This window comes from Gorilla gorilla, chromosome 19 (assembly GCF_029281585.2).
Source record: "Gorilla gorilla gorilla isolate KB3781 chromosome 19, NHGRI_mGorGor1-v2.1_pri, whole genome shotgun sequence".
Lineage (NCBI taxonomy): Eukaryota > Metazoa > Chordata > Mammalia > Primates > Hominidae > Gorilla > Gorilla gorilla.
The window spans coordinates 91,252,492-91,264,965 of NC_073243.2; the positions used below are offsets into that span (position 1 = coordinate 91,252,492).

At 36.7% G+C, this 12,474-nt stretch overlaps 1 long non-coding RNA gene across 1 annotated transcript; it reads left to right on the plus strand.

Annotated features, from left to right (window-relative positions):
* The first annotated feature begins 8,645 nt into the window (after positions 1 to 8,645).
* Positions 8,646 to 11,676, plus strand: LOC129527960 (uncharacterized). The gene is made up of 3 exons (XR_008673075.2): positions 8,646 to 8,775; positions 9,533 to 9,612; positions 11,253 to 11,676. It is a non-coding gene; the product is annotated as an uncharacterized lncRNA (long non-coding RNA).
* Positions 11,677 to 12,474: the final 798 nt, after the last annotated feature.

The following is a 12,474-nucleotide window of genomic DNA, read 5'->3' on the forward strand; positions in this document are numbered from 1 at the left end:
AATAAATGTAATCCATTATGACACATTGTTTTTATCAAAACGCAAATTGTTCTTGAAAGAAGAAAGCCTCTATCTTTTTTGATGATAGTTAACAAAAAATTGTCTGTTGCCAAAAGGAGCCCTCATAATAAAAATTCATAAATTTGCAACACTCCAACAGACTGTTAAACAATGATGGATGCTGTTAGAAATAAACCAATATTAGCAAATGAAATTATTGACTTAAAATGTTCTAACATTAATAACATAAAAAGAGCTGGCTTAAAGAAATGACATGTAAGCTTTGTAACAAAACATTATTATAATTGAAGGAGTACTATTAAATTAATCATAGCCACTGATTCCTTAAAATAAAAGTATATTTAAAAATTAAAATCATTATTTTTATTTTGAGCCCAAGGCTTTGATGATTATAATAATCATAACTCCTGAAAAATTAATTAAATTGCATAACCAATCAATGTATATTCTGTAAGTTCTTTATCCTGTGCTATAGCAATAGCAAAACTAAGGAAGAAAACTAAAAAGAAAGAAAGAAAGTAAGGTTTTATTATACATAAAACCTGAACAATGAAAAGTATCAAGAGTAACTAAAGAAAAAGTTGTATGTATTTTTCATACTTAGGTCCACTCTTGTTCTTAAATTTCCAAAAACTATCTCTATATATGTTAAAATAGAAAAAGCCTGTGAAAAGTTACATATTTCTCCAGGGCAAACAAAAGTTCATTGTCTTGTGAAATGTAGAATTCCAGATTTCCCACAGTGATGGATTCAGAAATAAAAGAAAATATTTGAATAAATGGTTTATCTTTTATTAAGTAATGGTTCTTCCTAAATATTATTTCTTTTATTTTATTTTATTATTATTATACTTTAAGTTTTAGGGTACATGTGCACAATGTGCAGGGTATTTACATATGTATACATGTGCCAAGCTGGTGTGCTGCACCCATTAACTCGTCATTTAGCATTAGGTATATCTCCTAAAGCTATCCCTCCCCCCTCCCCCCACCCCACAACAGTCCCCAGTGTCTGATGTTCCCCTTCCTGTGTCCATGTGTTCTCATTGTTCAATTCCCACCTATGAGTGAGAACATGCGGTGTTTGGTTTTTTGTTCTTGCGATAGTTTACTGAGAATGATGATTTCCAATTTCATCCATGTGCCTACAAAGGACATGAACTCATCATTTTTTATGGCTGCATAGTATTCCATGGTGTATATGTGCCACATTTTCTTAATCCAGTCTATCATTGTTGGACATTTGGCTTGGTTCCAAGTCTGCTATTGTGAATAGTGCCGCAATAAACATACGTGTGCATGTGTGTTTATAGCAGCATGATTTATAGTCCTTTGGGTATATACCCAGTAATGGGATGGCTGGTTCAAATGGTATTTCTAGTTCTAGATCCCTGAGGAATCTATACTTTTTCCTTACTTCTCCTTCTGCCAAAATCTAGTACTTCCCCATGTGGACCTGTAATAGGATTCTTCAGAAAAACAGAACCAACAGATTCCAATTGTGTGTGTGTGTGTGTGTGTGTGTGTGTGTGTGTGTGTGTGTGTGTGTAAAATTTAACGACAAATCTTATGCATACACATAAGAGAGATGCAGAGAAGTCCCAAGATGGGCAGTCAGCAAGCTGGAGACCCAGAAGAGCTGATGCAGAAAGCTCTAATCTAAAGACTAGAAAGCTCCACCTCAAAAGAGCCAACGTTTCAATTCAAGTCAGCAGGCTGGAGAATTCCTATATTGCAGTTCAAGGCAGTCCAGCCAGAGAATTCCTTCTTACTCTGCTTTTTTGTTATACTCAGATCTCCAACTGGCTGGAAGAGGCCCACCTCAACCAGCTCCCTTATCAGGCTCTCACATGCTCAGTCACAAACACTTCCCTGAATTTCCCCAGCGCCAGATACCAAACCTCACTCATCTCTCCCCACTTGCTATACATTACCTATCTCTTACAGCTCCATCCTGAAGTTACCCTGTCTCTGGGTGGGCCACCTTGTGTACCCTGCCAGGCAGTCTTCTCTCCTTTGGGGTTGAAAGTAACATAGAATTTGCTTTTCGTCTATGCAAGTGCCCATGTGTTGTGTCCCATCATCCAAACAAGGAGGTATGCACATCTGTACATATAAGTGCATACATACCTATCTTCTCCCCACAATTTCTACCCTAGTTCAATTTGCAATTATTCCTGTGTTGAACTGTTAAAATACTTTTCTAATATAAACTATCCATTCTGCAATTCGAGATCCCAAATATTCTTTATAAAATAAATCACATTGTGAATGCCTCTGCTTAAAATTTTTTGTTCAGGCTTACAAACAGTTTCAAATTTGAATCCACGATAGTTTTTCTGTTCTTGTACAGACACATTACTGGAACACAGAAACTTTGCATTGTAAAGCTGTCTGACAATAGTATTTCTATTCCCTGTATTGTCCTTATCAAATTCAGCTGGAAATTCCCCAGTTGTTCTTCAAAAACTAGCACTAACAGTATCTTCAACCCCAGGATAAAATTAATAGCTGCTAATTCCACAACTGCAGCACCTAGCAAACACCACCAAAATGTATCCTGTCAATATGTAACATGTTTATGTGGCTACATTTTTACTTCCCAATTAAAATGGACTTCCTGAGATAGTAAGTATAGTTTATTTTGCCTTGTATTCACTCTCAATTATATTATCAAATACCTGGCAGATAGAGCACATTCAATCATTTGATTTGTTGAGTTCAATTGACTATAACATACGTATATATATATATATATATATATATATATACATACACATAAATACATAGACTAACTAAAGGTGTGTGTGTATATATATAGATGTATATATATACATGAATATATATAGGTGTATACATATACACATACACACACACACACAACCCTTTAGTTAGAATACATTTACTAATCTGGGAAGGAGACTACTTTTATTAAAAGTATTTCTTAAACTAAAATTTTGGGGCAATTATAAGGAAATGGTGAGATTTGTTTTTCTCCCACAACACAGCAAATATATCAGAAGTACCTGTCTTCATGCTTTATGTGGCCCAGAAATAGTTAAATATTGAAATGTGGAGATGTTACAATAAAACTTAAGCCCAGAAGTCATAAATTCAAGGATTCTCTCAGGTAATTTTTAACTTAACCTTATTTTTGCCATGTAAAATCAGAGAGATTTATACATAATATCCATCAGGAAAAAATTCTAAAGAAAATATCACTTTCACCATCTTTAGAAAAATTGAATCATATTTTTTAAATCCTGCATTTTTATAAGTTTATTCAGTGCCATAGAAAAAGAAACTGCTAGATCAAGATAAATAGACACGAATCCTTCATGCTTTGTAGATAGAACATTCTAGAAATTGTAGGTAGTGTGAAAACTCTGCACAATTAAAAAAAAAAGCTCTGGGATAAAGATTGAATGAATGCAATAATTACTTAAGTACAGGATGAGCACAGGTTCTGGGCCAGGTGGGAATGCAAAGGAGGGTTGGACATTAAAAAAAGGCAGGGAGACCTTATGAGAGAGCCATATGCTGACCAAAGAGTTCCTCAAATGTATAAGGGGAAAACAATTGGAATACAGCTCCAAATTTTGCTGTAATATCGTATGTATGTATGTAGGTATATATTACATAGTTTTTATGTATAATATACACATCCCCACCTGTGCATTGCATATTTCAACTAATCTATTATATGCAGTTTATTGCAACATATGACTCAGCATACCGATTTACTAAATCCCATGCTTTTATGACCCTCCTTCATGTATGGTTAAATAGAGACAACTGTACCCAGTAGCTGTGTAGAACACTTTTGAACGTGAGGCTGAGGCCTACAAAGAGTAGTTCAAGTAAATGGCAGCCTGGATCAGCTTGCTTTCTTCACATCAAAACTAGATAATCCAAATCCTATCTTTCACTTTAAGTCTAAATTTTGGTTTCCATGTACCTAAATACAGTTTTATTTCTGAAAATGGTCACTCAAAGTTTTAACTTTACTCATGCTTCCATGTTACTTTAAAAAAGTTATATATAAGAACTAAGATAAACACTATTATTTTATTAATAAATAAAAACAATTGTGATACATGTCCTGCTTATACTCCTCAATATTCTTCAAAATACTAAATTCAGTATTTAGTACTTTAGTATTTCAGTGCAAATTTGACTTAGCATAAATTAATAAGAAAAGAACACTTCAGAACACAAAATAACATCTGCAAATAATGTTGTTGCTCCATTGCGGCTGCTCCCTACACACCAAGCAACATATGACCAGAGGCAGCATTTAGCACAACTCTCTGGAGGATATTTTGTTATTTGCTGTGAGAAAAGGGAAAAATGAAGCCCATTTGACAGTGGTAGAGATGAGACTCTAACCATTTTTGGTTTCTTTCCACCATTTATTTTGTAAAACATAAGCATCCAGTTCATAGAGACCTGATGTTAGAAAGCTGTACCTATGAGTAACAGATGGCAGCTTGTGGGGGGTTGGAATATGCAGCAATAGGAGCTCGATATTCTGTATTTATGTATTCTTGGAGCTGATAAGCATTTGAGAGGCTTTCCTATTTACAAATTTGCAAACAGAAATAAATCATATTAGTCAACAGCTTTTATTTTCAATTTTATCTATGAGTCATGAGGCTTGGAGTATCAGAAAATATTGAAAAAGAATACATATTTATATAACTATATGCATATGCAATGTCTTCAAAATATACAGGATTCTTTCATTATTTTTAAGATGAATAAACTACCAAAATATGTATTATTGTGTATATTTAAGAAGAGGAAACAATATTTCCAAGCCTGTTAATAGTACATAAAAGAAAATAAGAATATAAAAATATTTTATTTTAAAATGTTTACCTCACAGTATTGATTTAGTTATTTAGTTGCCTCAAACATTGATTTAGGTTTTTTATGCCTAAAAAATTAGTTGTTTATGTCTTTTAAATCACTAAATTAGTCTGCAATCTGCCTATTGACAATAAGGAAAATCAAGTGTCTTATCTCACATCCTGTCAAACCATAATTATATGAACATTTGCACACAGTTAATTTTGTTTGCATTCAGTTAGAAATACCTGCTGGGTGGGGATTATCATTACATTCAGGATATGCCTGATTTGCCAAAAGGCCAGAACTATCACTCAGCATACTAAAATTCTCTCAGCAACTGAAGTACATTTAGAAAGAATGAAAATGAGGCATCTTCATCATATTAAAGAAAATATTAGCTAATTTTCAAGCACTTGATATACATGAATCTATGCAACCTGTTTAAATACAAAAGACATTCTTTTGAGTTCACCTGATATTTGAGGGATTTTACCTAACAAACTATTGACAGAGGAAGAGAAAAATGCAATTGGTGCTCAAACTCATCTTCTGTTTATCTAATTGCAAAGTGAACAAATCTCCCAATTCACAATATAAAACTACTAGTATCCAAAGCCCTAATTAAATACTTTTAGAAAAAACTACCTAATTTTAGCCTCTATCAAAAGTCAGAAAATATTATATCAGAACCATTGTCTAAAGAAAGTGCAATTTCAACACATGTTGAGACAATTTACTTCTAGAAGCAACTACACTACCCTTGTCTGGGTAAAACATTTTACTATTATGAAACAAGATTGCTTGGGAATTTACAACTGCCAAAGGAAATGAAGCATGCCTAAATAATTTCAGAGGTATTAAGGACATTATTGCTTAATATTATTACATTTATTATCATGACCCAACTTAAGTCATATTCGAAAAGGCTGTGCTTGTGTGTTTGGTAATATTTTGGTACTAGGAAAGCTTGACATTCCAAGTTTCTCCCTATGGAAGGCAGAATTTCCCCTTAAAGATATCTACTCCCTAATTCCTGGAACCTGTGAATACTTAATATTTCTTGAACAGAGGAATTTTGCAGATGTAATTAAGGTTGAAGATCTTAAAATTAAAAGATTAATTTGAAATTTATGAGTGGGTCCAATCTAGTCACAGAAACCTTTAAAAGCTGAGAGCTGTCTTCACCTGGAGAAGAAGAAATCTGGCAAAAGAGATGTCAGAGAGACTTAAAGCCTAAGAACTTAACATACATTGCTTATTTGAAGAATGAAAGGATGAAGCGATGAGGAATGCAGATGGTCTACAGCGGCTAGGTCTCCCAGCCAATAGCCTGCCAGGATAGCACAGGAATTTTGCCAGAAACACGAATGATTTTGGAAGAAGATTCTCTCTCAAAGCTTTGAAATAAGAGCCCAGGCTAACTGATGCCTTGATTGTAGTCCTGTGAGATTTGGAAAAGGGGAAGCAGTTGAGCCTACCGAGACTTTTGGCCTACAGAATTTTAAGAAAATATGTTTGTGTTGTTCCAAACAACGAAATTTGTGACTATTTGCTACAGCAGTGATAGAAAACTAAGACACTGATCCACAGAAAGAATGGGCTTCCTACTTTGGATAACAGGAGCAACATATCCAATTGTAATCTCTTTTTTGTTGTCCACTAGTATACTCACAACTAATTTTAAGTAGGATCTTTATCCCTGGTATAGGTGCCTCTTTCATTCCATGTATTTTAATTTTTTTCTGAATTTTTTAAACAATTTAATGATGTTTGTGTTTGCATCTTTAAAAAATTATATTAAGTTGCAATATCCTATTTAGAAATAAATGGAATATAAATATGAAAAATAAAATTAATTTTGTTTTTATTCATAGCTTCTGTCACTGTGAAATATTTAAATAGAGTCTACTGGAATACACAAAAGGCAAGGTAAAATAAATTAGGATTATATGTGATGAACATCAATTGTATTTCATAGACAATATATATTTTCTGCACCTTTGATGGCAGTAGACTGAGTTTTGGGGAAGATTTACCTCTCCTGTTTTATCTGAAATCTTGATGGTAGTGGCATGACATATATCTTACCACTTTAGTGAAGGGAATCTCTCCTAAGTTCTCTGCGGGGACATAGTTAAATCGTGGGTTATCTGTTCTTACATAATCCATTTTAGCATTTTTTTTTTTTTTTTTTTATTTGAGACGGAGTCTCGCTCTGTCGCCCAGGCTGGAGTGCAGTGGCGCAATCTTGGCTCACTGCAAGCTCCGCCTCCCGGGTTCACGCCATTCTCCTGCCTCAGCCTCTCCGAGTAGCTGGGACTACAGGCGCCCACCACCACGCCAGGCTAATTTTTTGTATTTTTAGTAGAGACTGGGTTTCACCGTGGTCTCGATCTCCTGACCTCATGATCCGCCCGCCTCGGCCTCCCAAAGTGCTGGGATTACAAGCGTGAGCCACCGCGCCCGGCCAGCATATTTTTATGTAGCCTTTAAAACCCATTCTCAATATTTTGCCTCAGATGTTCTAGCATCTCCACCTAATTTACTGTAAACTATTAATGTTTCTAAGGTTCGGCAAAACAAAAACGGCACTGGAAAAAGTTAAAAGTAAGACTTAATTTAAGGGTATTGTGAAAGGAATAGACACAATAATGGCGTATCAATTCAATGCTATTAAAGCAACAGAAAGAGAGCTTTCAAAAGGTAGAGAGAGTAGGCAGATAGAAGATATCAGGTCATCTGTATTTTTTCACTTGCCTTATGCAAAGAAATAGTTAACATTATCCTATCTTTGTATCTTCAGAACCGGAGGTAGTTTTATAACTGGAATTAGATGCTCACTGAGAAAGTTAGTGTATTAGTCCATTCTCACGCCGCTAATAAAGACGTATCTGAAAATGGGTAATTTATAAAGAAAAAGAGGTTTACTGGACTCACAGTTCCACATGGCTGGGGAGGCCTCACAATCACGGCAGAAGACGAAGCAGGAGCAAAGAACGTTTACATGGCGGCAGGCGAGAACTTGTACAGGGAAAACTACGCTTTATAAAACCGTCAGATCTCGTGATACTTACTCACTATCACGAGAACAGCACAGGAAAAAGCCGCCCGTATGATTCAATTACCTCCCACCAGGTCCCTCCCACTGTAACACTTGCTGTCTGGGGCTTTGGAGGTCATTGGTACTCCCCGCTAGATGCTTCCGTGGGGCTCACAGAGTTTTGTTCCAGCTGACACCCAAAAGCGCTCACCTGCGTGCTCCTTCCCGGGAAGGGTTGAGCGCCAACAGGTTCCAGTGAGTGGAGTTTGCCCCTGCCAATGCTGAAGCAGCTGGCTAGCTCCAGTGCCCGCACTGCAGTTCCCACCCGCCAAGGGGTCAGGGGAATTTCCTGCTTCAGTATATTCCTCAAGTCTGAGATTTACTTACTTTTATAAGTGCCTAATTTGTAAGACAAAGCTCTCTTTCAACAAAGCATCAGCATTCTCCGAGTTGATAGATGGCTTACCTAAGTCTGTCTTTTTTTTTTTATTTTTATTTTACTGCTTTGAACTTGAGTGTTCATATTACCTCCTCAACACTCATAATTATTTATAATTGCCATTTTTACAGTACTGCTCAAGTACTACACTATTTTTATAGCCCAGTATGGACCCTTAGATCTTTACTCCAACCAAATTCACAACATGTGGGGGGGTCTTAGAACTTCGGATGTTTTGTTACGCTAAGAGTTCTCACTCCTTTACTTATCACCATAAATAGCCAGAGGACAATTCTGTACTGGAAACCCATTATAAGAATCTGTCTTCTAGGAATCCACTTCTAATACCACTTGTCTTTGTTTTGATTTACCCAAAATCAACCTTGAGATGGGAATTCAAGTATCAGTGGTTTATTGGAAGGTAATTTAGGGAATCATAATAGTTGTGTGGAGAAGTTAGACCCCCCAAAAATATAAATACTCCATTAGATCATTTGAATTTTGATCCTTGATTTGACCCTTCTTTTCTTTTATATCAGGGGTCAGAAAACTTTTTTTTTTCAAGACAGTCTTGCTCTGTCGCCCAGGCTGGAGTGCAGTGGCGCGATCTCGGCTCACTGCAACTTCCACCTCCCAGGTTCATGCCATTCTCCTGCCTGAGCCTCTTGAGCAGCTGGGACTACAGGCGCCCACCACCACGCCCAGCTAATTTTTTGTATTTTTAGTAGAGACGGGGTTTCACCATGTTAGCCAGGATGGTCTGGGTCCCCTGACCTCGTGATCCACCCGCCTCGGCCTCCCAAAGTGCTGGGATTACAGGCGTGAGCCACCGCACCCGGCCAGAAAACTTTTTCTGTAAAGGGTCAGTTAGTAAATGTTTTAGGCTTTGCAGGCCATGTGATCTCTGTCCTAGCCACTGAACTTGTCATGGTAGCATAAAAACAGCCATGGATAACGTGTCACTGATTGAACATGGATGTGTTCCAATAACGTTATTTATAAAAACAGGCACTGGGCTGGATTTGGCCCAGAGGCACTACTTTATTAATTCATACTCTATTTTATGTCTCAAGGACAAGAATCATGACTTTTTATCAATATAACGTAACTATTTGGCCAATTGTCTACACATAGATAATACTTATAGAGAAATAATAAAAGTTTTAACATATTTATAGGTGATATGGATGGTGACATTGCAATGATCTTTCCTCTTGCTTACTTCAATGAACTTGAAAATATGGTTGCATTTTAAAAGGTAAGCTGAAAATTAAAACCCAAGATTGAATCATGAATAGTTATCTTCAAAGCAGAATAGCAATGCACCACCCAAACAAGCTTGGCAGTCACCTAATTTACTTTATTGCCCTTGATAAAGAAATAATATTTCCCCCAGTTGGTCAATTGTAAATAAATGGAAAGCAGATGAAGCAGAGAGAGAGGCAAACTTTGACTGAATAGCACTACTCTATCCAAAATAGAAAGGTGGAGCTTCAAGGATCTGACCTCATTGCCCCCAAGACAGGTAGAATGCTACCGTGGAAAGGATCCTTAGTCAGTCATAAATTTTGCTAAATATTTTACCTAATTCCCGCTTGCTTTGGTTCCTTGTTATTTTACCAACTTTGATGGAAAATTTTTGTATAAAATGTATTATTATCCCGTTCATATTAAGTTCAAGCATATGCTTAAGTAAGCATGATACTACATAAGGACACAGCCTTAGATAGCAAATTTATTTTTTGTGAAAAACAGCACAGGCTGGGTGTGGTGGCTCATGCATTGAATCACAGAACTTTGGGAGGCCAAGGCAGGAAGTTCACTTGAGGCCAGGAGTTCTACACCAGCCTGGCCAAATGGCAAAACCCCATCTCTACTAAAAATACAAAAATCAGCCAGGTGTGGTGGAGGGCCCCTGTAGTCCCAGCTACTCAGGAGGCTGACGCACAAGAATCACTTGAACCTGGAGGCGTAGGTTGCAGTGAGCTGAGATCACACCACACACTCCAGCCTGAGTAACAGGCGGGACAACATCTCAAAAACAAACAGAAAAAAGCAGCACAAATTTTACATATACTGAGTAAGAGGATGGCTAGAAGCGTGCTTTGAGGAATGGCATATTTATTAAACAAAAAGTGTGTACAAAGGTATTGGTATATTGTATTAGCACTTTACACTTCTGTTACAAATGTTGCTTTGCATGAAATTTTTTCACAATGAAAAAAGTACTTGCCTAAATATTGTTATATCTTTCCTTTTTGGAAATCTTTCTGAGGTATGGGGAACCCCTTTCATAAGTTATTCAAACAATGCTCACAATTTCAGAATGAAGTATTTTCATGCATGTATTAGCATCACTCTTAGTTATTAGATATAAACAGCAAATTGAATGAAATGTTTTTTTCTCAAAATATGTAGACTATCTAGTTCTAAATCTGTATTTTAGCTCTTTCTTCAGCTGGACTATGCTCATCCTCCTTTCTGGTTGAGGTTATAAATTTAACAATGTTATTGAGAGGTGAAGCCAGCTGGGCTTCTGGGTCACGTGGGGACTTGGAGAACTTTTCTGTCTGGCTAAAGGATTGTAAATGCACCAATCAGTGCTCTGTGTCTAGCTAAAGCTTTGTAAATGCACCAGTCAGCACTCTGTAAAAACTCACCAGTCAGCGCTCTGTGTCTAGCTAAAGGTTTGTAAACGCACCAGTCAGCACTCTGTAAAAACGGACCAATCAGCACTCTGTAAAATGGACCAATCAGCAGGATGTGGGTGGGGCCAAATAAGGGAATAAAAGCTGGCAAGGCGAGCCAGCAACAGCAACCTGTTTGGGGCCCCTTCCAGCTGTGGAAGGTTTGTTCTTTTGCTTTTCACAGTAAATCTTGCTGCTGCTCATTCTTTAGGTCCGTGCTACCTTTATGAGCTGTAAAACTCACTGCAGAGGTCTGCGGCTTCGCTCCTGAAGTCAAGTCGGGGAGACCATGAAACCACTGGAAGGAAAAAACCCCGGACACATCTGAACATGTGAAGGAACAAACTCGGGACACACCATCTTTACCAACTGTAACGCTCACCGTGAGGGTCTGCGGCTTCATTCTTGAAGTCAGCAAGACCGAGAACCCACTGGAAGGAACCAATTCCAGACACATTGTCACTAATAAAACCTATGTCTGTACCTTCTAGCATTATATATAAAAAGTGCAACATAGAAAACAAAATTAAAATCCACAACTATTTAATATTCACAACTTCTGGATTTATCTCATGTTGCAAAGTATTTTTGTTACCCTATTCTTTGTATGAGAAATATAAAACATCAGTATTTCATTGGTGAAATGTTCTTTATAGTAGTTTAAATAATAATTGCATACAATCACGTCCTATATGTATTCTCTCCTGCAATAAAGAATGGCATGAGCATAATTACAAGAATTAATGACCTTGCATTAGTGTAGCTGTAAATCAAGCAAAATCTGCAAATTATTTTAATTGCAGCATCCAGTTAAAATATTTTGGTCAATGAGCCTTTACAAATTGTATTAAAATGCATAAAAATAATTTTGCTGTGCTATATATTATGCTAACACACATTTATGATGGGAGACTTTAAAATACAATCTTTCCTTTTTTTCTAATAGAATTATGCATTTATTTATCAACTTACCTGGGAAGATATCTAGTCTTAAACTGTCACTGAATAGATAAAAACATTGTGAAAATTTTTTTTTCCATATAAACCTATGTTTTCCAGTTACTAGGTAAGATGTACTAGTTTTATACTGTTGAGTAACAGATTATCACACCTTGCAGCTATAAAAAGCATACATTTATTATCTCACACTTTCTATGCATCAGACGTCTAGCACATTTTAGCTCCTCCTTCATTCAAGGTCCCACAAGGTTAAAGTTCAGCTGTCAACTGGGCTATCTTTTCTTCTAGAGCTTGGGGTTTTCGTTAAGACTTACATCGTTGTTGACAGGATTCAATTCCTTCTAGCTATAGGGCTGAGGTCACCATTTTCATTTTCTTTTTCCATGTTGTCCAGAGGATGCTCTCAACTCCTGGAGGTCCCCAACCAGGCCCTTGCCACGTGTCCTAGTACATGCCAGCTCACTTCCTCAAAA